This window comes from Euprymna scolopes, chromosome 45 (genome assembly GCF_053919585.1).
Source record: "Euprymna scolopes isolate OS-2025 chromosome 45, ASM5391958v1, whole genome shotgun sequence".
In the NCBI taxonomy this organism is placed as follows: domain Eukaryota; kingdom Metazoa; phylum Mollusca; class Cephalopoda; order Sepiida; family Sepiolidae; genus Euprymna; species Euprymna scolopes.
The window spans coordinates 55453266-55479663 of record NC_136526.1 but is presented as its reverse complement, the minus strand read 5'-3'; the positions used below and the strand labels follow the sequence as shown (position 1 = coordinate 55479663).

Sequence of the window (26398 nt, the reverse complement as noted above, 5' to 3'; positions counted from 1 at the left end):
ATTTTTGTGATTTTTGGAATATGCAATCTTCATTCCGTGACAAGTAAGTACAATGTAAAATTTTTTTTTTTTTTCATTTTTGTTTATCGTTATATGTGCCAATCTGTATAAGTACCAAAACTTGGTTTTCGTAATTAAAAATTAAAAAAATAAAAACTAGGCGCTTCTACACTATTAGAACGAAATTTTGTAGTCCCTAAATGGAGTTTTCAAATAAAAAAAATAATGGTTTCTACTGATTTTTTTTTGTCAATTCTAATAAATTACAATGTTAGCGTCCAAATTATACAGTCGAAGTTACCTGAATATTACTGAATTATTAAAAAAAAACAAAAAAACTTTAGTCATGTTAGCAGGTAAAAAATTGTGGACATTTTGTTTATATAGAATAAATCGAAACGAAAAATAACCTCCCTTTTGAACTCTCCTATGTCTTACATAAGCAAATATGATCGTTTTCATCAAATTCAATTTTCTTTAATAAATAATTTTCTCCCTTATCGATTTTCGTAATGTTTGGATATAATCATCTTAAAAATTAATAATACATTGAAATTTTCGTCACTGAAAAATAATGCCTGTTTGGTCTTCCATAGTTTGCTTTTTATCAAATACAAATGTAAACATTGTCGATCTAGACTCTAGATCGACGCGAAGTAACTGGTTGCCTATATGAATAAGTGGAATTATTTGAAATCCAGGTACTTATATTATAATATTTTTGCATATTCTCATAGAAAATCATCCTAAATCTTAGTTAGACAACAAATAAATGAATTAATTATTTCAAAAACCTTTTCTTCTTTTTTTTTTAATATTTATGTACGTTTTTTTTTGCAAGACAAAAAATGTCAATTGTTAACTTTTGGGGAAAATTTAACATTTAAAATTTAATTAAAAATAGTAGAAAAAGTTTTACATTATTCTGTTTTCTATATGATAAAATTCAGGGTTTTATCTTTCTGGAAAAAAAAAGTTACTCAGAAATAATGGATTTTAATAAATGTCATTTCGTTTTAAAAAATAACAACAACTTGATTTTTCGGCCATTTTTGGCGGTGCCTACATGTTAGCAGGTAAAAAATTGTGGACATCTTGTTTATATAGAATAAATCGAAACGAAAAATATCCTCCCTTTTGAACTCTCCTATGTCTTACATAAGCAAATATGATCGTTTTCATCAAATTCAATTTTCTTTAATAAATAATTTTTTCCCTTATGGATTTTCATAATTTTTGGATATAATCATCTTTAAAATACGAGGAATACGTAGATACCATTGTTTTCGTGTGAAATTCAGTTTTACGATTTTTGAAATTTTGTTCTGATAGTGTAGAAGCGCCAAAAGCTGCCTGGTCATTTTACGTGGGTTTTTTTTAATATGATATGTTTGATGAGTATCTACATCATAAACTTTGTTTTATAATCCACAGAGATTAAGAAAAAAAAAACTGTTAAAAATTCAAATATAAAAAATGAAAATGTCGAAAAAAGTTTAAATTGTATGTATACGTTATGGAACGAAGTTCTCCGAAAAAAAAAAAAATTCACTTAATTTCATCAAGCAGTTTTTTTTTTTTTTTTTTTTTTTTACAGCGGAAAAACACGTTTTTATGAGAGCACGTTGAAGGCGGCCATCTTGGATTAAAAAAAAATTGTTTGAATTTTAGAAACGACAAAGGGAGATAACTCAAGTTAAAGCGCTGACACCCCTCCCCATCTCTAATACTAGCTTTTCTTCCTAAAAATCGAACATTTTGCTCGGTATCATAACAAATTGTTTTTTTTTTTCGCTGTTAAAAAAAAAAAAAAAATACTTGATGGAATTAAGTGAATTTTTTTTTTCAGAGAACTTCGTTCCATAACGGATACATACAATTTAAGCTTTTTTTCGATATTTTCATTTTTGATGTCTTGACTAAACTGTATAAGTACCCAAATATATAACAAATGTTATCAAAGAAAATATAACTTACTCTTCTACCTACCTGGACAATTATTTAGTGGTTTTGCTTACTTTAAAACGTTTAATTGTTTCGAAAAAAAAAAAAAATGTGTCTAGCATTTACGTGAGAGCAAGAAAAATGTTGGTGCGGTGGTGGTGGTGCAGGTGCACTTACTTGGCTTATAAAATTCCAAGTTTTGAAAATGAGTTAAAACTGTAGAAGAATTTGGGCGAAAACACTGGTTTGAATGGACACCAGACCAGAGTGTATCAGAATTTTTAGGGAATTTTTGACACCCTAACACAAAACAGCGAATAAAATATAAAAAAAACTTCTAATTTCTTTTTTTTAAAAGTGGGTTGTTTATTTTCTTTATGGAATATATTTCCAAAATAAACTATTAAAGTTTTTAAAAAAATAATAGAAATATTATCTTTTATTTTTTAAAAAACAGTGTTTACAAAGTGCCGGCGCGCTTCCACGCAGTCATTTTTTTTTTTTTTTTACGTGATGAAATCAATTGAATTTTACGAGTTAAATATGTTTCAATTTTTAAACTTAAAAAATCCATCAAAATTTTTCTATTGATTCTATATTTACGATATTTTCAGGGTCAATGTGAAACTTTATGCTCTTTCCAATAAACCAAATATAATATTTTGGACAAACGTTTTTTTTTAAATTCACCCCCCCCCCATTTTGAAATGTCTATTAAAATTTTAATAATCAATTTATGTACTAAAATTTTATATATCACAAATTGAAGATAAAAGATCAATAAATAAAATATTCTAATTTAAAATAAACAAAAAAAAAATAGTTTTTTTTGGAAATTTACCTGTAAAGTCCAAAGTGTAAAACCTTTTTTCTTTAAAAAAAAAAACATGTTGATTTTTTTTTTAAGTGGAAGCTCATGTTATGCTTAGAATGTCAAGTAAATATGGGATGCTTACAACAATTTTTTCTATTTCATTCAATGTTTTCTTTTTTTAGATATAATGTCGGAAATTTATCCTCTTTCAGATAAATTTGACGCGAAAATAACTACACTGAAAAAAAAAAATAAAAGCATGAAATAAAAAGGGGGGGTAAAGAATAAAATATGAAGGTCTTGTTTCAAAACAAAGAAGAGATTTTATTTACAATAAAATTAGTTGCAAATTTTTCCCTTTGCGGGCATTAAATTCAAAGAACGCCAAGGTAACATATAATGATAAAAAATAACACTGGTTCTTATATTGAAAATGTCGCATCAATGAACGAACACAATATTATGATTCAAAATAGTAGTTCCTAATCACACTCTCATATGTAATAAATTTTAGGAACGTACTCACAAATTGAAAGCCAGTCAGGCACATGCCTTTTTCTTTTTTTATCTCGATTTAAAGGCCTTTTAAATCATTATACCCCTTCCAATTGCATGCAGACCGTAGCCACGTAAAATAAAGACTTTTTAAAAATAATTACACTCCTTCCAAATATGTGCAGACCGTAGCCACGTAAAATAAAGACTTTTTTTAAAAAAATTACACTCCTTCAAAATACCTGCAGACCATAGTCACGTAAATAGTCTTTAGAAATTTGCTTTCAGCACGTCCGGGTATTCTTGCTGGGTTTTCTTCTTTGAAGGAGGCTCATCAAAATTCCATTTTCAGCACCGGGCAATGAAACGACGTCCAATATCCTCGTCGCCGGAATTTCAAAAGAGGCCGAATTTCACGCTGGACTCATGACGTCATCATGGAGCTAGCGTTTTCCTTTTCTTCAAATTAAAGGGAGTTTTGTACAAACCCAAAATATACGAAACTAAGAATCATAAAAGATACGAAATACAAAAAGTCAAATATAAGAACCAAAATAAAAATATAATAAAAGTAAACAGGGGGGGGGACTATTATTGATACAAAAAATTCCAACAATAAAAAAATTCAGTCGATAAAGAAGCATTAAATTATATCAATCAAAAACTCATGTATTTCATTAAGAGAATAAATAAAAAAATCGGTCAACTGTTTTTTTTTTGTTTAACAATAAAAACTTATAAGTGAATGTGTTCCGTTTTTTAGTACGGAGAAGCAAAATACAAAATTTGGTTTACAGCACGCATTAAAAAGACATAAATTATGTCCCCTTAAGGCACCGAATTTTAAAGACAAATAAAAACAGACTTGTCTCCCTTTAGTTGAACATTAAAAAAAAAATGTTGAGTTCACGTTTGTTTTTAATCCTTGTTTAAAAAAGTATTTTATTTAAAAAGGACATGGAATATAAGTATAAATATGGATAAATTCTTAACAATGAACAATTGAACTGCTCATCGAATACTAGTTTTTATAGGTAAGTGATTTTTTGGAATTTATATATATTTTTTATAATCGAAGGAAGTATAATTTCGTTGTTTTTTTTTTAATTTGGTCAGAAAATAAATGAGCGGTGCAGCTTTTACGCACATTTACCCCAAACAAGGCACATCACTACTTGGATGTAATAGGTTACTATTTTGGACCATGCTTAGGGAAGATGAACAATATATGGAATAATCACATTGACACAGTAGTTCCATCACATAACATTTATTCGTTTTGTTATGCCAACTGTTTGCTGTTTTATTCATATTGAACATTATCTTCCTTCCAGTGTCAATATGGTTGTCTTCAAGTTCAACATAAATAATAAACAGTAATTTATAATCTTAGAGATTATCAAAATCAAATTCGCAAAAAGTATTCTTCCACACTTGAAAAATTTGCTAGAAAGATAGGCAAGAAACCGATTCCTTTTTTTTAAAGAAGGCGTTCCTTACTGAAAGGATGGCCTACCATTATCTTCTAATTTAGAGATCAATTGTAAATAATACAAAAATGCTGTTTCTTTGTATGCTTACACTTACCCTAAGTCTGGGTGGCAATACATTAATAATAGAAGTGGTGTGTGCCCAGTGGCTTTCCTGGGACCATAGAAAGTCAATTTTTATGTCTGGCTTGATGGCTTTGTATTTTATATGTCTGCCTGCCTCTATGTCTTTGTTGTAACATTCTATCATCTTTCTGTTTGTTATCGGTAAAGATGGTTGATGTTATCTTTCCTTGCAAACTGACACCTGCAAGCCAAGGATTTTTAATATTTTATCAGGCGATGTTGATGAAGAGAATTTTAGGAAGAAATTAAATAATGGTCAGTGGTGGTTTATCAGTTTTCCCAGCATCCCGTGTGCATGCTGACCAGAATACAATCAGCATGGAAGAAAGAGGTGGACAGGCTGGAAAATCTATTCATTGCTGTAGATATTGACAACATTTATTTGTTTTGTTATGCCAACTGTTTGCACACTTTTTTTTGTTTATTCATATCGAACATTCCCTTTCTTCCAGTGTCAATATAGTCGTCTTTAAGTCCAATATAAACAAATTCTTAATGAGCCATTCCCCTTAAGTAATCCAATTTACCAAATTTACAATACTAATGATTTCTACAATATTGTCCCATTGACTACTGTACATTCTTTAACCCTTATCCTCGAGTGGCTTCTGGGCCTTGAAAAAGTGGTGACTCCAATGAAAAAAAAAGAAAAAAAAGGAACGTGGCATTTCTTCATTATCCGATAAAGTTTTTGATATTTTTCACAGCTTTACAGAAAACCAGGAAGGAATAAGCGCAAATTATCACAGAAGATGGCTCAGTAATATCAAACGAATATGAAGTGACAAAAACGTCGGTAACAGACCAATAGTGAATCACTTCGACAATTTACAAGAAGGACACAGAATGGAGATGGTCAGAAGCAGAGGAATCAGCATTACACAAGCTACATCTCTCCACAGAAGTTCCAATAGAGATATGTACATACTTTATTGTGGTAAATTTATATGTTTTATGATAAATCATATGAAACAAGTAGCAATGATACTATCATGTTACATGTTAATCTACTTGTTCCTTCATTAGATAGTCTGTATGTTACGCTTTAAAAAAGGCCAAATGTGGCTTTAAAAAAGGCCAAATGTGGCTTTAAAAAAGGCCAAATGTGGCTTTAAAAAAAGCCAAATACGATTTTTTGAAGACAAAACTGCTTCAAAAAAAAGGTTAAATTGGTAAAATGTGGCTTTAAAAAAAGCTAATCTCGCAACCTTGAACAAGAATATGGGAGTGATCTCCCGTTAGTGTAACTGTAACATGATCGACTTGAGGGAGCAATTTGTTCCCCAATGGGGAGGTTGAGAACCCCCTTGGACCTGAGGCAAGACCGGGTAAATATACTAAGATTGTTTAATTGAGTCCTGGACAATGGCAGGAATCCAAAAGTGATATGCTTGCACTTGAAAAAAACAGATATATACTTTATTGTTGAATGAGAATTCTACTGGCTGAACTGAAAAAACACTCGTTCAGACTGGCTTTCTGAATGATAGGTTTTGACCTCCCAGGTCGTGGTAGGATGATTTCGTTTTTGGTCTCAAATTTACAAAACTCTAAACTATTTCTGAAGTGCACACACGCAATGTATCTGGGGACTCCTCAGGAAACGTATCACTAATTGGTTGGGTGGATCGTCTGACCAATCCCGTCCCTGAATATAAAAACAAGCACCCAGTTTTTTTAGGAGTTTTTTGAGCAGATTGGAGATTTTTTTGCCTAAATCTCAGAAGAGACAGGTCCTGACGCCTGACAACCCCCCTCCGCCATCCTGACTAGCAATCCAGTGAGCAGAAGAAAGAGAATTGTGAACTTTAATGCTTTGGTGACTAAACTATGTACATATGCAAAAAAGAACTAACTTTTGTGAAATTAATTTTTAGTAGATAGAAACCCCGGTTTGTCTGTCTTTCTCTCGGCACATGCAAGCTTCGCTTTTTGTTTTCAGCAGAATTCTACACAGAGGCGTTGAGAATTAATGTGGAGGTCTCGTGGATGACTATACATCATGAGCCACAGTTTCCAAAGGAAGTCAGAGGTCAGTTGCTTGACCTGAGCACGGGAGTCCGACCACATAGCCTCGTTTTCTTAGTGTATTTTTAAAACTTATTTTGGGCTATTTTTGTAGCAGACTCGTTTTTTTGATTTCGTCTCATTTGTAAGACAGGTCTGTCCAAAGTATTTGGCCAGTTTTGTGATGAAGATTGTTCTGCTGGCTTTTGTTTTGTAATGTTGCTGTACCAATAGTGGCACAATGCCGATGCTCAGTTTCTGAGATACCCATACCTTCTACGCCCCTGGGCAGATACAGCCTAGGCAGCGACAAGTTTATGTATGTTATTCTATACAATATCAACATGTTCCACATTTTAGTGTTCATCTGTTTGTCCCTTTGTGGCCAGTCAACAATAATAGCTGCATGTTGTCACATGAATGACTAGTTGGTTAATGGCTCCTGTAGTCAAAGCCAGAGATTTCACATATTTCCTGTCTGATGTATGAACCCGTGATGGAAAAGAAATTTTTTTTACACTAAAATTTATGCAAATTGATCAAGTACTTTTATTTCCAAATAAAATTTTAAACACTACATATTATAAATGTGCATATTTTATTAAATTCAAAATCTTTTTTATCACTTTTATATCGAGGATGTAAAATATTTATATTAAATCGTGTCAAACCATGATGTGACAGGTTAACATACATTATAATGATTATTATTGTTACATATTATCATTATAATAATTATTATATATTATTATTATTATTATATAATATGCATTATAATGTTATTATTAAATATTATTATATAGTATCATTATATAATAATAATATGCATTATAATGGTTGCGATGAGTGATGAAGGATATGATGATTTCAACTAAAGTTTTTCTTTTTTTATTTTCCCAACTTCATCTTCAACTTCCATTTCACATTTAGATAAATGACCGGAAATGAGAAAACAAGAAAGATTTACCGAAGTCTAGGAGTTTTTGACAAACCATTGGGATGTGAGAGAGCTTTCTCCAACTCAGCCAAATGACATACTGCCATGCTCTCTGATCCCACTTTAACATCGAGTGAACGCAATCCGTGCATCAGGAGTTGATGCACGTGGCCACATCTCATGTTCATAGTCAACACGGGGGGGAGGAGAAATAACTTTACAACATGTGAATTGCTCCCCTTACTTTTAAACTCGTTCAATACAAATCACTATCTAATATACAAATTTCCAGAAATATCACCTCTGAGGCTCCCCTCCCTCATAGGAGATCTCCACACCAGAGTGTTGCACCCCGTCCCTGCTCTCACCTCCACCTGGAGCAACCTTCCTACAGACAGAAAAAAAATCAATCCTCACAACAAAAGGGAAAAAATGATCAACGAAAGAGAAAAAAAACATGTATACAAAAAGAATGACATGCTTTCTGTCTTTTTTTTTTTTTAAAAAGCACAGTTTCCCCTATTTTTTCCCCTTCTTTTCCCCTAGCATAAATGTAAAAAGTATAGAAAAACTGACAAATTATTAAAAAAAAATCACAAGAAAATGTAGACACATAATGCAGGCTCCTGGGGAAACATGAGACAACTGGAATATATATATATATATATATATATATATATATATATATATAAAATATAAACGGTTGAACATGTGATCCTTTAGAGACACTCACCAAGATTGCAGTATGTTTGATTGTATGTTGTAAACTGGTGTACATGAATAGTTCATCTCACACCCAACAGCTCTGATCAACACCGGCATAGATTTTTTATCACTTTCATAGTGAGGATGAGCTATCCTATCAGATGTAAAATATATATAGCTGTGTCAAACCATGAGATGACAGGTTAATATGCATTATAATGATTATTATTATTATTATATATTAATATGCATTATAATGATTATTATTATATATTAATATTCATTATAATGATTATTATTATTATTATTATTATATAATAATAATAATAATATGCATTATAATGGTTGCGATAAGTGGGAAGGGTATGATGATTTCAACTAAAGTTTTTCTTCTTTTACTTCTCCAACTATATATTCATCTTCAACTTCCATTTCTTCTTTGCTTTCTTGTTTTGGGAGCTGAAAATCTACTCCAGGTTTGTGTTTTCGAACATGCCGTTTCAAAATCCTATAATCGGAAAATCCCGCGCCACATGCTTCACAAACATATGGTTTCTCGCCTGTATGTAACCTTCGCATGTGAAATTTCAAACTGCTGCTGTGCGAAAATGCTGAACCACACACTTCACAACAAAATGGCTTCTCCCCAGTGTGAATCCTCATGTGAGACTTTAAGTAAGAATTATTGGAAAATGAAGTTCCACAAATCTCACAACGGTATGGCTTCTCACCTGTGTGGATCAGCAAATGAGTTTTCAAACTGTTTCTTTGTGAAAAACAATATCCGCATATTTCACAGCGAAATGGTTTTTCTCCAGTGTGCGTTCTCATGTGACCTCGCAGAATTGAATTCCGTGAGAATGCCGTCATGCATATCCTACAAACATAGGGTTTCTCTCCAGTGTGTGTTCGCATATGTTTTTTTAGTATCGAATTCCGTGAAAATGCAGACCCACAAACTTGACAAGAATATGATTTCTCGCCTGTGTGTATTCGTTTGTGGTATTTCAATGTCGACCGGTCAGAAAATCTAGATTCACACATTTCGCAACTATACGGTTTCTCTCCGGTGTGAGTTCGGATGTGATTCCGCAATCGATCCGATTTTGTAAATGATGACCCACAAATTTCACAAGAATGTAGTTTCTCTCGCACGTTCACTTGTCTGCATTTTTTCCGAGTTGACTTCTGAGGAAACATGGGTTTATGCTCTTTACCAGACAAAGACATTTTTTAGAAGGCCTCTACATATATTCTTGAACAAGAATTCCCAGAAAAATATTCATAAATGTAGATTCAGACTTTTTTCTTCATTTTTTTTGGTGAATTTGAAAGATTGTTTGAATCTGTAAATAAAAAAATTAGCAGCAATGTATCATTCATAGTAAGATGGATGGATAAAAAGAATAGATAGACATCAAATATATATATATATATATATATATATATATGTATAAAAATAAAATAATATATATATGATGGTTAAGATGGATAAAATCCAACGATATGAAAAATAGATTGGAGATGGAAGGACCTGAACGCTCAATGTTTAGGCGCAATCTTTCAAATTACCACGCTATTTTATCCCAATTCAATAGTCTCTAATTTTTAAAAACTCCCGTCGTAATCTTGTTTCATTTTATTATTTTTCTTTATTTATTTAATCTATCACATTTATATTTCTAGGCACAATCTTTTAAATCTCGACGATATTTCTGCCCAATTAATTTTCTCGTCTCATTTTCTCAACTTATTTATTTATTTTTATTACTTTTTATTTTAAGACACAATCTTTCAAATCACTACTGTTACAATATTTTTGAATTATGGGGTATGTTCTCGCACAGTCATGCGATTCTATTTATAAACGATGCTACTAGGAACTGACAAATCAAATTAATTCACATTCTGCTACCAACCAACCAGAAAGCAGAATTGCTCCATAAATATTTTTAAACCTTTCTGTAGCAATTTCGCATATGTTTTTTTCCATCTCAACACGGTAAGAATCTTTTGCTCTGTGGAACTGTCTAATGCAGACCAGTCACCTCTCAGGACTTGTGTAGAACAACGAACCATCGGAAACTGTTCTGAAACTAAACATGGCGTACACTTCTAGAACTACGCTAGTTTACTCCAATTTATTATTATTTTCTCTAATCATAAAATGTATATATGTATATAGGCATCTAATTTACATAAAGAAAACATGCTGCTTCCCCCCTATCATTATATATAGGCCCAAATCATGCATAAATCAGGCGAAACATTGAGCGTTCAGGTCCTTTCTACTCTATTGTTCACATATATATATATATATATATATATATATATATATATATATATATAAGATTAGTTTTTTTTGGAAAAAGAAATCCAGCAGAGTGCTCAATTAAAAGGAAAATCCGAAATATAAAAGCGTATTTATATATTGTATTTTGTGTACAGAAAGTTGTTAGAGGAGACAAGTCATTGGTACCGTCGGTTTCAAGCCCGATAATTAGGACTGTTTAAGATATCCATATGAAGCTCTCTTCAGCCAATACTCATCAGATGAGTATTGGCTGAAGAGAGCTTGATATGGATATCTAAAACCGTCCTAATAATCGGGCTTGAAACTGGCGGTACCAATGACTTGTCTCATCTAACAACTTTCTGTATACAAAATACAATATATATATATATATATATATATATATATATATATATATATTTAGTGGAGATGTTAATTAATAAAAACTGAAGAAAGTGCTCGATACTGTTGTAGAGCAAATATGCGTTTTATTTTTTATTATCGTGTCTTTCTGTTAAGTTACGGCCAAAAAAACGGCCGGATAGCCGAAACAATAATGTAACTTAACAGAAAGACACGGTAATAAAAATAAAATGTATATATATATATATATATATATATACATATATATATATATAATGATTAAGAAAAGAAAAGTTGATAGACTAAGAATTAAAAGAAAATATAGATGAGAAAATAAAAAAATATAAAGAAAGGAAGAAACAAAAAGATTAATGAAAGAAAGAAAAATAAACCGAGATGAATTGATTAGGAAAATATCGATAGATATATAGAAAAATTAAGAAGATATACATACATAACTACATGGACAAAAAAAGAAATTAAGTTGATCTAATCTTTTAGAAAGACAGACATTAGTCAAGTATATAGAGAAAGAGAGATTGAAAAAAAAGGTAGATAAACTGAGAAAATAAGAAAAAATAGATTAGAAAAATAAAAAATTAACAGAGATAAATTAGTAAGGAATTGACAAATAGATTAAGAAATGAAAGAAAGAAAAATAAATCGAGATTTATAAGGAAATATCAGGTTGTCAAGAAAGTTCTTGCAGCTTTTAACTTGTAAATTCACATTGATATATCTTGGCTTAAACAAAAATTTATTAATAATAATGAAATAAACACCATCAGAGTCAACACACTTTTGCCAATACAAAACAAGTATCTTTATGCCAGTAACATAAAAATCTTGTGCTCTCGTGACAATGAAGTTGTGAGCTGTTTCAGCAGAAAGTTGTTGAGATACTTGAAAAAGTTGTAGTCAGTAGGTAAGAGGTCTGGAGAGTATGATGGATGGGGCAAAGTTTCGTGGCCCAATTCATTCAACTGCTGCAGGGTCGGTTGGGCAATGTGCTGTCAGGCATTGTTGTAGAAGAAAATTGGGCCTTTTCTGTTGACTAATGCTGGGTGTTGTCTAGATTTCTGATGCATTTCATCCATTTGTTTAGAATACTTCATCGCTACATTCATTTGTCGAAAGTACTTGACCACTACATTCATTTGTTGAGAGTACTTCATCGCTACATTCATTTGTCGAGAGTACTTCATCGCTACATTCATTTGTCAAGAGTACTTCATCGCTACATTCATTTGTCAAGAGTACTTCATTGCTACATTCATTTGTCGAGAGTACTTCATCACTACATTCATTTGTCGAAAGTGCTTCACTGCTACATTCATTTGTTGAGAGTACTTCATTGCTACATTCATTTGTCAAGAGTACTTCATTGCTACATTCATTTGTCGAGAGTACTTCATCGCTACATTCATTTGTCGAGAGTACTTCATCGCTACATTCATTTGTCGAGAGTACTTCATCGCTACATTCATTTGTCGAAAGTACTTCACTGCTACATTCATTTGTCGAGAGTACTTCATTGCTACATTCATTTTTCGAGAGTACTTCATCGCTACATTCATTTGTCGAGAGTACTTCATCGCTACATTCATTTGTCGAGAGTACTTCATCGCTACATTCATTTGTCGAAAGTACTTCACTGCTACATTCATTTGTTAAGAGTACTTCATTGCTACATTCATTTGTCGAGAGTACTTCATCGCTACATTCATTTGTCGAGAGTACTTCATCGCTACATTCAATTGTCGAGAGCACTTCATCGCTACATTCATTTGTCGAGAGTACTTCATCGCTACATTCATTTTTCAAGAGTACTTCATCGCTACATTCATTTGTCAAGAGTACTTCATCGCTACATTCATTTGTCGAAAGTACTTCACCACTACATTCATTTGTTGAGAGTACTTCACCACTACATTCATTTGTTGAAAGTACATTATCGCTACATTCATTTGTTGAAAGTACATCACCACTACATTCATTTGTCGAGAGTACTTCATCGCTACATTCATTTGTCAAGAGTACTTCATCGCTACATTTATTTGTCAAGAGTACTTCATCGCTACATTTATTTGTCGAGAGTACTTCATCGCTACATTCATTTGTCGAAAGTACTTCATTGCTACATTCATTTGTCGAAAATACTTCACTACTACATTCATTTGTCGAAAGTACTTCACTGCTACATTCATTTGTTGAGAGTACTTCACTGCTACATTCATTTGTTGAGAGTACTTCACTGCTACATTCATTTGTTGAGAGTACTTCATCGCTACATTCATTTGTTGAGAGTACTTCATCGCTACATTCATTTGTTGAGAGTACTTCATCGCTACATTCATTTGTTGAGAGTACTTCACTGCTACATTAAAAAACTGTAATGGATGAGATAAGTCACAGACCACCAAACAGTCAACATGACCTTTTAGTGCAACTCAAACTTTGGGAAGTCTTGTGGAGCTTCGTTGGCATCTGATTTCTGAGCTAGGCATTGCCAGTTGTCAGAAAAAAAAAAACACTTTTCATCGTAAATCACAACCCGATCAAGAAACAGGTCATTCTTGTTGCGTAAAGGGAAGATGAGATTTCTTTTGGTTGTCGTTCAATTCGTGAGGCACCCATTTATTATCATTTTTTTTTTGTCTCCAATCTCTCTCAAATGGTTGGAAATCATTGTATATGTTAGGTCTAATTCAGAAGCAAGTTCCTGAACAGTTGTGTGTTGATTGGCTTGGACTAAGGCTTTTAATTGATCGTTGTCAACATCCGATAGATGACCACTATACTCATCATCTTCAAAACTCTTGTTGTTGCCACAAAATTTCTGAAACCACAATTGTGCTGTGCATTCAGTAGTGTTACTGGGCCAAATGCTTTGATCATATTGTGAGCTGTTTCAGCAGATTTTTAGCCTATATATATATATATATATATATGGGGTGGAGATGGCTCCCGTAAGCCGTGGTGAAAGCAACCTTTCTAGGAGAAGCAAATCTCTGATTTAAAAAACCATAAAGCGGGAGACCAGTACCCGCATTAAGCTGGTCTGCAGTTTAATTTGTTGCTGGCTATCTTGCTCTTGCTTGTTGCTGGATCTCAACATTTTGAACCTAGAGAGACTTAGCTGTCGTACAAAGCTAAGACTCTGTAACATCATCTTTGTATAGATACTCTCTCAGGCATTTGGGCTCATGGATTTTAAATGTCTGAGGGAGTGGCACTCGTCTGACAAGACGTTGCAATCATCATATATATATATATATATATATATATATATATATATATAGAGAGAGAGAGAGAGAGAGAGAGAAAGAGAGATTCAGAAAAGAAAGGTTGATAGACTAAGAAAGGAGAAAATAGAGGAGAAAAAGAAAGGCAGATAAACAGGTTAGATTGATTAGGGATGGATACATAAGAAAAAGAAAAGTAAACAAAGAGATAAATTCATGAGAAATAGAAATATATATATACATATATATATATTTCTAGAGAGAGACAGAGAGAGATTAAGAGAAGAAATGAGAAATGTAGATATACTAAGAAAGTAAAAAATAATAATTTAAAAAAAAAGATAGAGATACATTCATTAAGGATAAATAGATAAAGAATGAAAAGAAAAAAATAAGTAGATTAAGGAAAAAAATAAACTAGGATAGATTAAGAAAATGTAGATATATAAATATAGATAAATTAGTAAAAGATACATACATACGTACATACAAATATTTGGATAAAAAGGGCAGTGTTGTAAATTAAATTATTACCTCCCCTTGATCTAATCTTATAGTTTAGTCTTCTATTGCTAAGCATTAGAACTTTATAGTTCCCACTTTTCCTAGTAAGAAACGATTATTGTAAATCTATTACTTAATTATTAATTTTTAGTTAAAACTTGAATCTCAATATGTTTAACGATAAAGAAACTGCTGAACTGTTGTGTAATTTTTGATAACAAAATTCTATATAATTATAAAACTCTGTAGACTGCCTGAGTGATTTCATCTTTAAAAAAACGGGATGAGAGATGAATTTATATATATATATATATATATATATATAGCCGAGAAGGTTAACATGCTTGCCAGTAGGTTTGCCTCCAACTCCACACTGGACATTGCTAACCACCCTCTCTCTGACTTTCCTTTGCAGACAGATGCCACAGTAGACAATCAAAAAATCACACCTTCTCAGGTGCCTGTTATCATAAAAAATCTTGACACTTCAAAAGCATGTGGACCTGATCTCATCCCGGCTGTGCTATTAAAAAAATGCTCTGTCGAAGTAGCTCCAGTTCTCTCCAAACTTTACAACAAATGCTTTAATGAATCTTGCTTTCCTGCCTGCTGGAAAACTGCTTCTGTGGTACCAGTTTTCAAGAATTCTGGTGAAAGAAATGATCCAGTAACTTATTACCCAATTATCCTCCTCCCACTTTTTGCCAAAATATTTGAGTCCATAATTAACAAAGCTCTAGTCCATCACTTTACAGATGCTAAACTTCTGACCGACCAACAATATAGATTTAGGCAAGCCTATTCCACAGCAGACATCCAAGCTGTAATCTCTGAGCATATATATCATTCACTTGACAAAGCAGGGGAGGGTAGAGTGGTAGCTCTAGATATATCAAAGGCTTTTGACGGTATGACTGAAGGTCTTTTCAGGAAAATCAGATCATAAGGTATCACTGGAAGAATACTTAACATAATTAAATTCTTCTTAGATAAGAGAAAAATCCAGGTTGTCCTTGATGGTCGTACATCTAAACAATATGATATAAATGCGGAAGTGCCTCAGGGATCTATCCTTGGACCTCTGTTATTCCTAATATTCATAAATGGCCTCCCTGACAAAATTGTCTCTGAGATGGGTATATATACTGATGACACCATGCTCTATAACAGACACAACAGGAAAACGAATGAATATATATCTAAAGAAATGACAGAAGCACTATTGGATGACCTCCGATCTGTAGTGGAATGGGGACAAAAATGGATGGTCACATTCAATGTTGCAAGACTAAACTTGTTTCCTTCAATAACTACAAGAAACCTTCTCTACCACCAATAGCAATGGCCAAAGATTCTTTATCTGAAGGTACATCTTTTAAACTCCTCGGCCTAAGGTTCACAGGAAACATGAGTTGGAACAATTACATTGAAAGCATTGCCAGGACAGCTGCAAAAAAGTCGGCACTCTCTACCATGCTAGAAAGCTACTAATGCCCGAAAGTATTCTGTAAATTTTAAGGCCACCATTCGCCATTGTACGGAGTATTGGCTGATGCATCTGCTACTAGTCCCTGACTCCTAGACAAGGTTCAAAAGAGAGTCGCCAACCTGATAGGTTCTAAACTATCATCTAAGCTTCAGCATCTGTCCCATCGATGAAATGTAGCATCCTTCTGCCTGTTCTACAAGTACTTTAACAATAAATGCTCCAACAAACCCTTATACCCCCTCGACGTAAATACCCTGACAAACCCCGCCAAGCAACAAAATCCCATCACTTCACAGTTGAGATCGCTAGATGTAAGAGAGCCTTCTATTCCAGTCGTTTCTTCCCCAGAATGGCTAGACTTTGGAATTCCCTTCTGGGTTCCTGCTTTCCCGATTGTACCGACATGCACAAGTTCAAGTGTAATGTTAATATATATATATATATATATATATATATATATATATATATATATATATATATATATATATCCCTGGTCAAAATCATCACACCACTTAAGAAAATAAGCATTTACACATAATATCGGATTTTTAATCAAACAAATGGTTGAAACCATTGCCACAAGGGAAAATATGATGGAACAAAAATGAAATCTGCTTTATTCGAAACCTTAACCCTGATCTAATAATTATTTTTTAGAAAACAAACATTTTCACCTGGTCAAAATGATAAGACCACTTTAATAAAATCGGCTAGTTTGGAAAAAATGAATACGAAAAGCTTTTTATGTTACTAAAAGCAACTTGTTATTGGATAAAAAACATCTTACTAAATTATACATGGCAAAAGGGAAACTATTATCAGGGTTTGAGAGAGGAAGGATCTTTGAGCTTAATAGGGGTGGACTCTCCCATAGATCCATTGCAAATGAAGTGAATCGTAGTAAAACAGTCATCACAAATTTTTTTAAGAAATCCAGATCAATATGGGCACAAAAAGAGTTCAGGTCGACCAAAAAAAATAACCCCATCAATGGATCGCCGTATTAGAAGTTTAAAAAAAACTCCAATATGAGCTCAAGTCGATTGAAAAGCCAAACAGCAGTAGAATGTAGTCCTAAAACCATTAGAAGGCATCTGAAAATGAAGGGTTTCAATCATTTAAAGTGACTGCAGAAACCATGTCTTCTTGAACAGCACAAAACTAACCAACTTAAATATGCCACCAAATACCAGACTTGGGATGAAGAGAAGTGGGAAAATGTAATTTTCTCCGATGAGAAAAAGTTTAATCTAGATGGTCCAGATGGATTTCAACACTATTAGCATGATAAAAATTTGCCCAAAGAAACTTTTTCAACTCGACATAGTGGAGGAGGGTCTTTAATGATCTGGGGTGCTTTCTCGTCAGCTGGGACCCTAAAGTTGCAAGTAGTGAAAGGCCGGCAAACATCATTGAAGTACATTTCAATGATTGAAAATGCTTCTATCAGGACTGAAGGTCCACGTCTGTGTGGAAGAAATTGGATTTTCCAGCAAGACAACGCTGCGATACACAATTCTCGACAAGCATGAGAATACTTTTCTTCAAATAATATAGAATTGTTAGATCATCCAGCATGTTCTCCGGACCTCAATCTCATTGAAAATCTTTGGGGATGGATGGCAAAAGAAGTGTTCAAGGATGGAACCCAGTATGATTCGATAAAGGAACTTTCTGATTTAGTTTTCAGTAGATGGGATAAAATTCCTTCGCAACTGATAAAAAACTTAGTCACAAGCATGCCGAAGAGAATTTTTGAAGTAATTCATAATACTAAATACTGAGACCCTTTTTAGTATTTTATAATTGCCTTTTGATAGATAAATTATCAGTGGTCTTATCATTTTGACCAGGTGAAAATGTTTGTTTTTTAAAAAATAATTATTAGATCAGGGTTAAGGTTTCGAATGAAGCAGATTTCATTTTTTTCCATCATATTTTCCCTTTTGGCAATGGTTTCAACCATTTGTTTGATTAAAAATTCGATAATATGCCTAAATGCTTACTTTTTTAAGTGGTCTTATGATTTTGACCAGGACTATGTATATATATACAACTACTTCATTTACTCACATAAAATTAATATACGAAAGTAGAAATTTATGCATAAACTTTAAGTATTTACTTCAAAAGTGCTCAATACATAGGTAGAGCTTAATCGCCATATATATTTTATAACTTTATATATATACTAGCATTTCAGCCCGGCGTTGCCCAGGTGTTTAGAGGTGTATGCTGAGCAAAAAAAAAAAGAGTAAATTTATTTTTTAATTTGACCCCTATTATGACCCCTTAAAATTTATAGTTTCGGGTTCAAATCACTTTATTAAGTTAGATCCAGGTTCAAGGAACCTATATCTAAAATTTCAAGTGTCTAGACCCAAAATTGTCGGAGGAGTTTGGTAGAGTTCTTAAAGGTCAAATCGTTGAAATTTGACCCCTTAACAGCCAAATTTCTGGCTGACACCCGTCACATCGATTTTCCCAAATCTCAGTACCCGGTATTTCAAATTTCAAGTCTATAGACTAAAAATTGACAGAGTTATGTCGTAGGGAAATGTACACAGACAGACAGACACGTTCACTTTTATAGATATATATATATATATAATATACAAAAGTAGAAATTTATGCGTAAACTTTAAGTATTTACTTCAAAAGTGCTCAATACATAGGTAGAGCTTAATCGCCTTATATATTTTATAACTTTATATATATATATATATATATATATATATATATATGTATATATATATATATATATATATATATATATATATATATGTATATATATATATATAAACTCCAGCAACTAATGGAGAAGTTTACTAGTCAAATGCCGTTGTAAGCTTCAGTCCAATATAAGTATTAATGTTTATATTTATCTCAACCAAAAATAAAAACGCTCGATACTACAGTAAGGAGTGGAGCTTAATATCATAAATAAACCACAATCACACAGGATTTTATCCAATATCATTCTTCATAGCTGGATTTAAAACGCCAAAAACTCCTGCATTCCTCTTTTGCTTCAGGACATTTACAGAGGATTGCATCACAGTCTGGATTTATGCGGTTTGATTTCTTTTTTTTCTTCTTTTCCTCTTTCTTTATTTCTTTGACAAACATTAATTTACAAACATTACTCTCTAAGACCAACATCATGTCAAGCAAGATCCCCTAAAGAAGTGCATTCTTGCTTAGCAATAATCCCCGTTGGCATTCCCCGGTTAAGGCGTCTAACGCAGCAAGCAATAAATTTACCCCACCCGAAAGCTTGGTGGCAAGGCTTTGGATGATGAACCTGCAATAACAATTTTACATGTAAACATGTAAAATAAACAGACGCGTCTTTCTGTCTGTAAAAAGGCTAAAAGATGTTATGTTGTTGAGTAATTTGTTTTCTTTGTCATCGTCAATATACCTTCCACTATGAAGTCATTTAAGGAAAAAAAGTATGTTTTTCTTCATTTACTTTATAATTAATTTAACAAAGGTCAGCCCAAGGTTATGTAGCTGATCTTGTTTCACAAGAAGCATGTTATCACAGAACATGTTTTGCAAACTTTGATTCCAATAAAAAATATTCCTTCTGCTGATTCTTCTAAGAAACAAAACTTTGGTAGATCAGAGGATTCAGAGAGAAAGCAAGCATTTCTGAAAGTTGCTAATTATTTGCAGTAAAATGACGAGGAACAACTCAAGATTGTCGATCTTGTTAAAAAACATGGAGGAAATTCTCAAAGACACTGGCTTTGAACCATGAAGTCTCTCATACATGAAATCTCGATTGCTAGAACGTTTCAAAGACAAAATTGTGACTGAAATTAATGGGAAACCTAATGTTGTTATATTCTTAAGTATAGCAAAATGTATTCTCCATGAATTCTAGGCACAGACTCGCTCAACAGACAATTCAAAATCAGAGGCCGTTAGAATCATAGAGATGGCAACCAAGCTTATCAAGAATGACATTAAAAATATTGAGACAAGTTCAGAATATTACCCGTCTAAGAATGATTTTAAACAGAATGCAATTCTTGAATATGTTCCTAAAATATTTTTTATCTTTCTCCGGGAGATATTTGCAGACAAAGAAAATGATTTGAAACTTGCATTAATAGGTCAAGCGATAATGCAGGCTGTTAGAAACAGATTTCTCCTTGCACCTTTACAATTTGGTTTAGCAGTGGAAATGCATGACCAATTTGGATTGAGGTTCTTAATTGACACTCTGAATAAGCATGGTCTATCTTCAGCTTACTCGGCGGTCCAGAAATTCGAAAGAAATTCAAAAGAAGTGCCGTTTTTTTTTTCATAGCGCTGAAACTCTCTCCTCTGTTAAAACTGAATTTGTGGAGTTCATAGCTGATAATGTGGACTATAATGTTAAGAGTATTGATGGATTCAACACATTTCATGGTATGGGCATCATAGCGTCTTTTACGCCCAGGATAGTTAAAGCAAAACTAGTTCCAAGGATTCAAGTCAAAGGACTTGAAGATATAATGATGGTCGGAAAGATCAACATTGAGTACATAGATTCACAGCCAACAAACCACCAAGGACATTTAAGGAACTCCAGGCCAAGAAAGTTGTTGATTCCACTGCTAATGTTGACATCCTTTGCGAGGTTTCACAAATTTTACATCCGTCCAGACCCGCAAGATCAGGCCTTATGCAGTCAACACACAAAGGAACATATCCTGGGAAATCAGTCACAGTTTTTTTGCCAATGATCGACATGGACCCTGATAACCCAACCTATGTGTACTCAACGTTATGTTACATTAGTGATTTAGCCAGAAAATCAACCTTACACCAATTCTAACATTCGATCAGCCACTTTGGTACAAAGGAATAATGAAAGTCAAGTCACAGCCAGGCTGTGACTTGACTTTCATTATTCCTCCTTGACTTTCATTATTTCTCCTGAAATCATTTGTCTTTCGATTTGGTGGGTTCCATATACAGATGAGCCCGCTGGGGTCAATTGGTCATTTGATGACAGTTTCTTGTTTGCAAGAACATTTTGAACTTGTGTATGCAGAAAACACAGTCAAGCACATGCTAAGTGGCAAAGCAATTGCAAGAGCCATTCATGATCACTTCTTAATTGATGCTGATCTGAATGTTATTTCTTTAGCAAAAGCCTATGATTTGTCAGTTTCACATGTCACCAGGAATGATCAAGCCAACACTGATGCAGAAGAGTCATTTCCTCAAAAGGAAGACCTCTAAAAAGCTCAGGAGCTATTGAAAGGTCTCCTTGATGTGACTGAGACATTGGATAATGTTCTATCATCAGCGTCTGTGACTAGGATTGCCCAGAGAATCAACCATGTGAAGGATGCGATGGTTGACCAGCATACATCAAAATTGTGGATTCAATAATTTGACATGGTGAAGATCCTGCAATTGTTTATCAAGGTAGAGCACACCAGGAACTGGGAATTGCACCTTGATGCTGTAAGGAAAATGCTGCCGATATTCACTGCAGGAGGACACATGCTATATGTAAAGTCGGCCTACAGCAAATGGAGGGATTGCTGAAAAGCCATCCTGAAGTGTACCAGAGATTTTCTGAATGATTCCATGTGATTAGACGAGTGATTTGCTACTGGGCTGGCTTGTCGATGGATCTGGTTATTGAGCAGGTGCTAATGAGAAGCATGAAGACATCTGGAGGTCTTATTCATGGCAGAGGAATAAATGAAATCCAATGATTGGTTTGGATGCTATCACTGCCAGCATGTACTGAAATCAAGTTTACAATGCAAGAACTAGCATTCATTATGGCATAGTGATCAGCACCACGAGGCTTCTTCAACAAGAAAAGAGCAAGATGTGAGGAACACATGGAAGCTTCTTACATTTCTACAGATATATGACCCTTTCACAGAAGATTTTTTTTAACACAGGCATCACCACATTATCAAGGCCAAGAGGCCACTCAAGGATAAGGGTTAAAGAGTGTGCAGTAGAAATTGGAAAATATAGTAATCATTAGTAATGAAAATTCGGTAAATTTGTTAACTTATATGGAACGGCTCATCAAGAAATAATTTACGTTAGGCTTGAAGATAACCATATTGTACTCAGCCGGAAAGATCCGTCCATTTACAGCATTTCAAGTCGAGTAGTTGGAGACAAAAATATGTGGACAGAGCAAACTCCATAGGAAAAGTAATCATAGCTTAAATGGTTGGAGAAGATGTCCATGAGTACACTTTTTAAAACAGGATCAGGCAATTACACTTGGGTCAAAAGTTTTGCTTAGCAAATATGAAGCAGTTGAGACTGATCCCCACAACTCCTATTTCAGAAACTGTGTGTGCTATCTACCAATGAATCCTCAACTCAGCAGCAGCAAGAACATTTCTAGTATGAGCTTTGTGGTTACTCACCTGCAATTTTTAATTATTTTGGATTACCACAAGAGGCAAAAAAGAAAACGGCTTTGGCAGATGCAATCTGGGAACTACAATCAGATCCACAGTATCTCTTGGATGGTAGAGCACTACTTCAATGCCTCCCATGACAAAAAGGTCACGCATTTGATGAGATCTGTACCCAATATCACAGATACGTCATAACTAGATATAAAAAAGCATGCATTATCTTTGATGGGCATGAAAATGGTCCATCCATTAAAGACATGATTCACTGATGCCAAACAGAGCGCTCTATTGATGTTAATGTGTCACTGACTCTTTAAATAGTGTTCAAATTAAAATAGGATGTTTTCCTAGCTAATCAACGAAACAATTGTTCATCATGAGAGTCTGGAGGAAGCCGGTTGTAAAGTAGTCCATGCATCTGGAGACACTAACATATTGATTGTGAAGACTGCTCTAGAACTGGCACAGACAGGAGAAACCATTTTGATAGCAGATGACACTGACTTATTGGTCTTTCTATGTTATCATGCTAATAGAGATGATGGTTACAACATCTTCACACCACAGCCAAAGGCAAAAAAAGTCCAAAAAGTGTGAAAGTTTGGAACATGAAAGAGATGAGGAAATCTTTGGGAGATGTGGTCTGTTCCAACATTCTTTTGATCCATGCACTACTGGGTTGTGATTCTACATCCAGTGTTCATGGAATTGAGAAGGCAGCATCCCTTCGAAAAGTGATGGATAATAGAAACTTCCTCAAACTGGTAGAAGTGTTTGGCAAGGATAGCAGTGCAGAAGAGGTTATTGAAGCTGGGGAGAAGGCTTTAGTGTGCCTGTACAATGGTAATGATTGGGAAACATCAATCAACTCCGACTGAGGCACTTTAAGGAAAAGATTGCAAAAAGTTCAAAGTATGGTGAGGCCAAATCATTGCTACCAACAAGAGCAGCTATGAAATTCTATAGCCTTCGAGTTTACTTCCAAATTCAGGAATGGAAAGGTAGAAACCAGCTATGTCACTAGTAAGGGTGCTGGCGGTAAAGAAATAAAGACATTTTTCTATAAATTGTTTTGCGTCTGTTTTTGGCCAGAGAGCGCTGGGGAACGCATCAATTCCTTTATAGTAAATTGTATTTATTTTATACAGATTCTTTTATGAAATGTCAGAAATTAATGTAAAAATTGTTGCCTTGAAAAAGGCTACTTAGTCGGTTTTTGTACCTTTTATGTTCATATTTGTATGAGAAAAAAAAAAGCATGGTGTTAGTTTATTATTTAGCATATAACTACCTATCATTACAATTTATAACACCAATCAAATGTCAAGCTGGCTTGAGGTGGGCCCTGTGTGGGCTTTCATGCAAAAAGATATTTTTATTTCTAATTTAATAAAGTATTTTTGTCCGGAAAAACATTTATTTTTGTTAGCAATTGTTAGGAATAATGGACATATTTGTCAGGAAATGTCAAGAATGTTATGCCTTAAAATTTTATTATTATTAAGTAGGATTTTAAAGATATCGGGTGTTGACCACTTTCGGCAAGGTTATTGGTGATAAACTTTTCTTTTAATCGTACTTTTTATTTTTTAGATTCAAATATTAATAACTACATTTTATTTCATTATTTAATTTATGTATTTCTGTTTTATTAAATGCTAGCTTTTTTCTCGTCCATAAATGTTTATTTATCTACCAAGTTGATCTTAAATATTGCATAGACTCAATCCATTATATTATCCTTTCAGTCCCCACCCCTTAATCCTGCTTCCATTTTATCTCGCAATTACTTATAACGTCACCAACTAACTTTCGGAACTGGTGGGGCCTGTCGATGCCATATTAGTGGGTAATTGTTACGGTTCTACAAAAAAAAAAAAATTCTTCATTTCTTTTTCTCTCTTAGTTTCCCCTCTCTGTCCCGCTCTAAGTAAATCTGACGACCTAGTCCACAAATTCTAAAATTCCATCATGACAAGTTTCAAGAAAAAATACACAATTAAACCCGGTTCTCCAACTTCCAACATAGACCCCTACTACCATGTCTCCTTCTCCAACATCAGGGGTCTATGTTCAACCTTCCAGAGGTTGAAACCCAATTACAGGAGATGAAACCAGACCTTTTATTCTTAAGTGAAACTGGCATTGGACAGGCTATTTCCCGAGAAGAGTTTGCAATTAAAGGATACTCTAACTTAACTTAATCTAAGACAGTAAACGACCAAGTTCTCTCAGATTCTCTCTCCTCTGATCTTGAGCACGTGGTACAGTCAGGAAAGGAGTGGCTGGTTACTTTTAATGCATCTAAAACCAGGCTTCTCTCTTTACATCGTCAAAATTCTGATCCACATCTGGCATCAATTGAAATGAATGACTCTCGTCTTTAGGAGGCCTCAAGTTTTGACAAGCTTCTTGGCTTGACCATTACTCCTGATCTTAAATAGAACACATACATCAAATCTGTTGCCAAGGCCGCTGGAAAAATGGTGGAATCTTTCTATCGATCCAGTAGATATCTCACTGCTGATGCAATTCTCTATCTATATAAGAGCCAGGTACGTCCAAGGATGGAATACTGTTGCCACATCTGGGCAGTAGCTGCTAGAAAGGACTTGTCCTGCCTTGATAGAGTTCAAAATAGACTTCATAGCCTCGTAGGAGATGTCCTTTTCTCTTCCCTGCAACCTCTATCTTACACAAGAGATGTTGCGAGTTTGTCTGATATATCGTTATTTTCGTGGAAAGTGTTCGACTGAGCTTCAGTCTATGGTCCCCTCTCGCCAAACTTTCACAGGAAACACTCGTCTAGCTGAAAACACTATCAATAATTCCCCCCACTCTTTATCTGTGCCTAAACCTAAACGTAGATTCCATGAACAAAGCTTCTTTCTTAGAACTGCACGCCTGTGGAATTGTCTTCCGTTTTCCTGCTTTCCGGCTGACTACAACATGGTTGTCTTCAAGTCTAACGTAAATAAGTTCTTGATGAGCCGTTCCATATAAGTTAACAAATTTACCGAATTTTCATTACTAATGATTACTATATAGTCCAATTTCTACTGTACACTCTTTAACACTTATCCTCGAGTGGCCTCTTGGCCTTGATAATGTGGTGATTCCTGTGTAAAACAAAAAACAATAAAAGAGAGGTTATTAATACCCAATATTCTAGTTAAAAACATTTCTTAGCAATTTGCTTGAGGTTCGGCCACATTTTGACTGGACTATAAGTACTCTTTTGTTTATTTGATTGTTAGGTGAAAGTACAGAATAGTTAATAAAGCTCTACCTCTTCATGTTACGAATGGGTTTCTAAATAATAGCGTTTATATTTCAGCACGGTCCGTGTTCTGCATAAGTACCAAAATATTTACAGAGAAATTCAAGTAATGCAGTATTGCAGTAGTACTTACCGTGTATTTTTCCTTCAAAACTTCTTTCCTAGATTTTATCTGCGTTAATAATAATAATAATAATTTGAACTAATTGATTATTTGTATATTAAAACAAGATTGCTCTTTTCGTAGAGCTCAAGTTTCAAAATCCAAGATGGTGGACAGAATAGCTGCTTCGCAGAAAATTAAA

General features: G+C 33.8%; 1 long non-coding RNA gene across 1 annotated transcript; it reads right to left on the bottom strand.

The window, feature by feature from the left end:
• Positions 1-2365: 2365 nt before the first annotated feature.
• On the bottom strand, positions 2366-26362 carry LOC145269694 (uncharacterized). Its single transcript, XR_013865174.1, has 2 exons — positions 26227-26362; positions 2366-9864 (listed from the first exon to the last, which is right to left on the bottom strand). It is a non-coding gene; the product is annotated as an uncharacterized LOC145269694 (long non-coding RNA).
• Between the last annotated feature and the right edge of the window lie 36 nt (positions 26363-26398).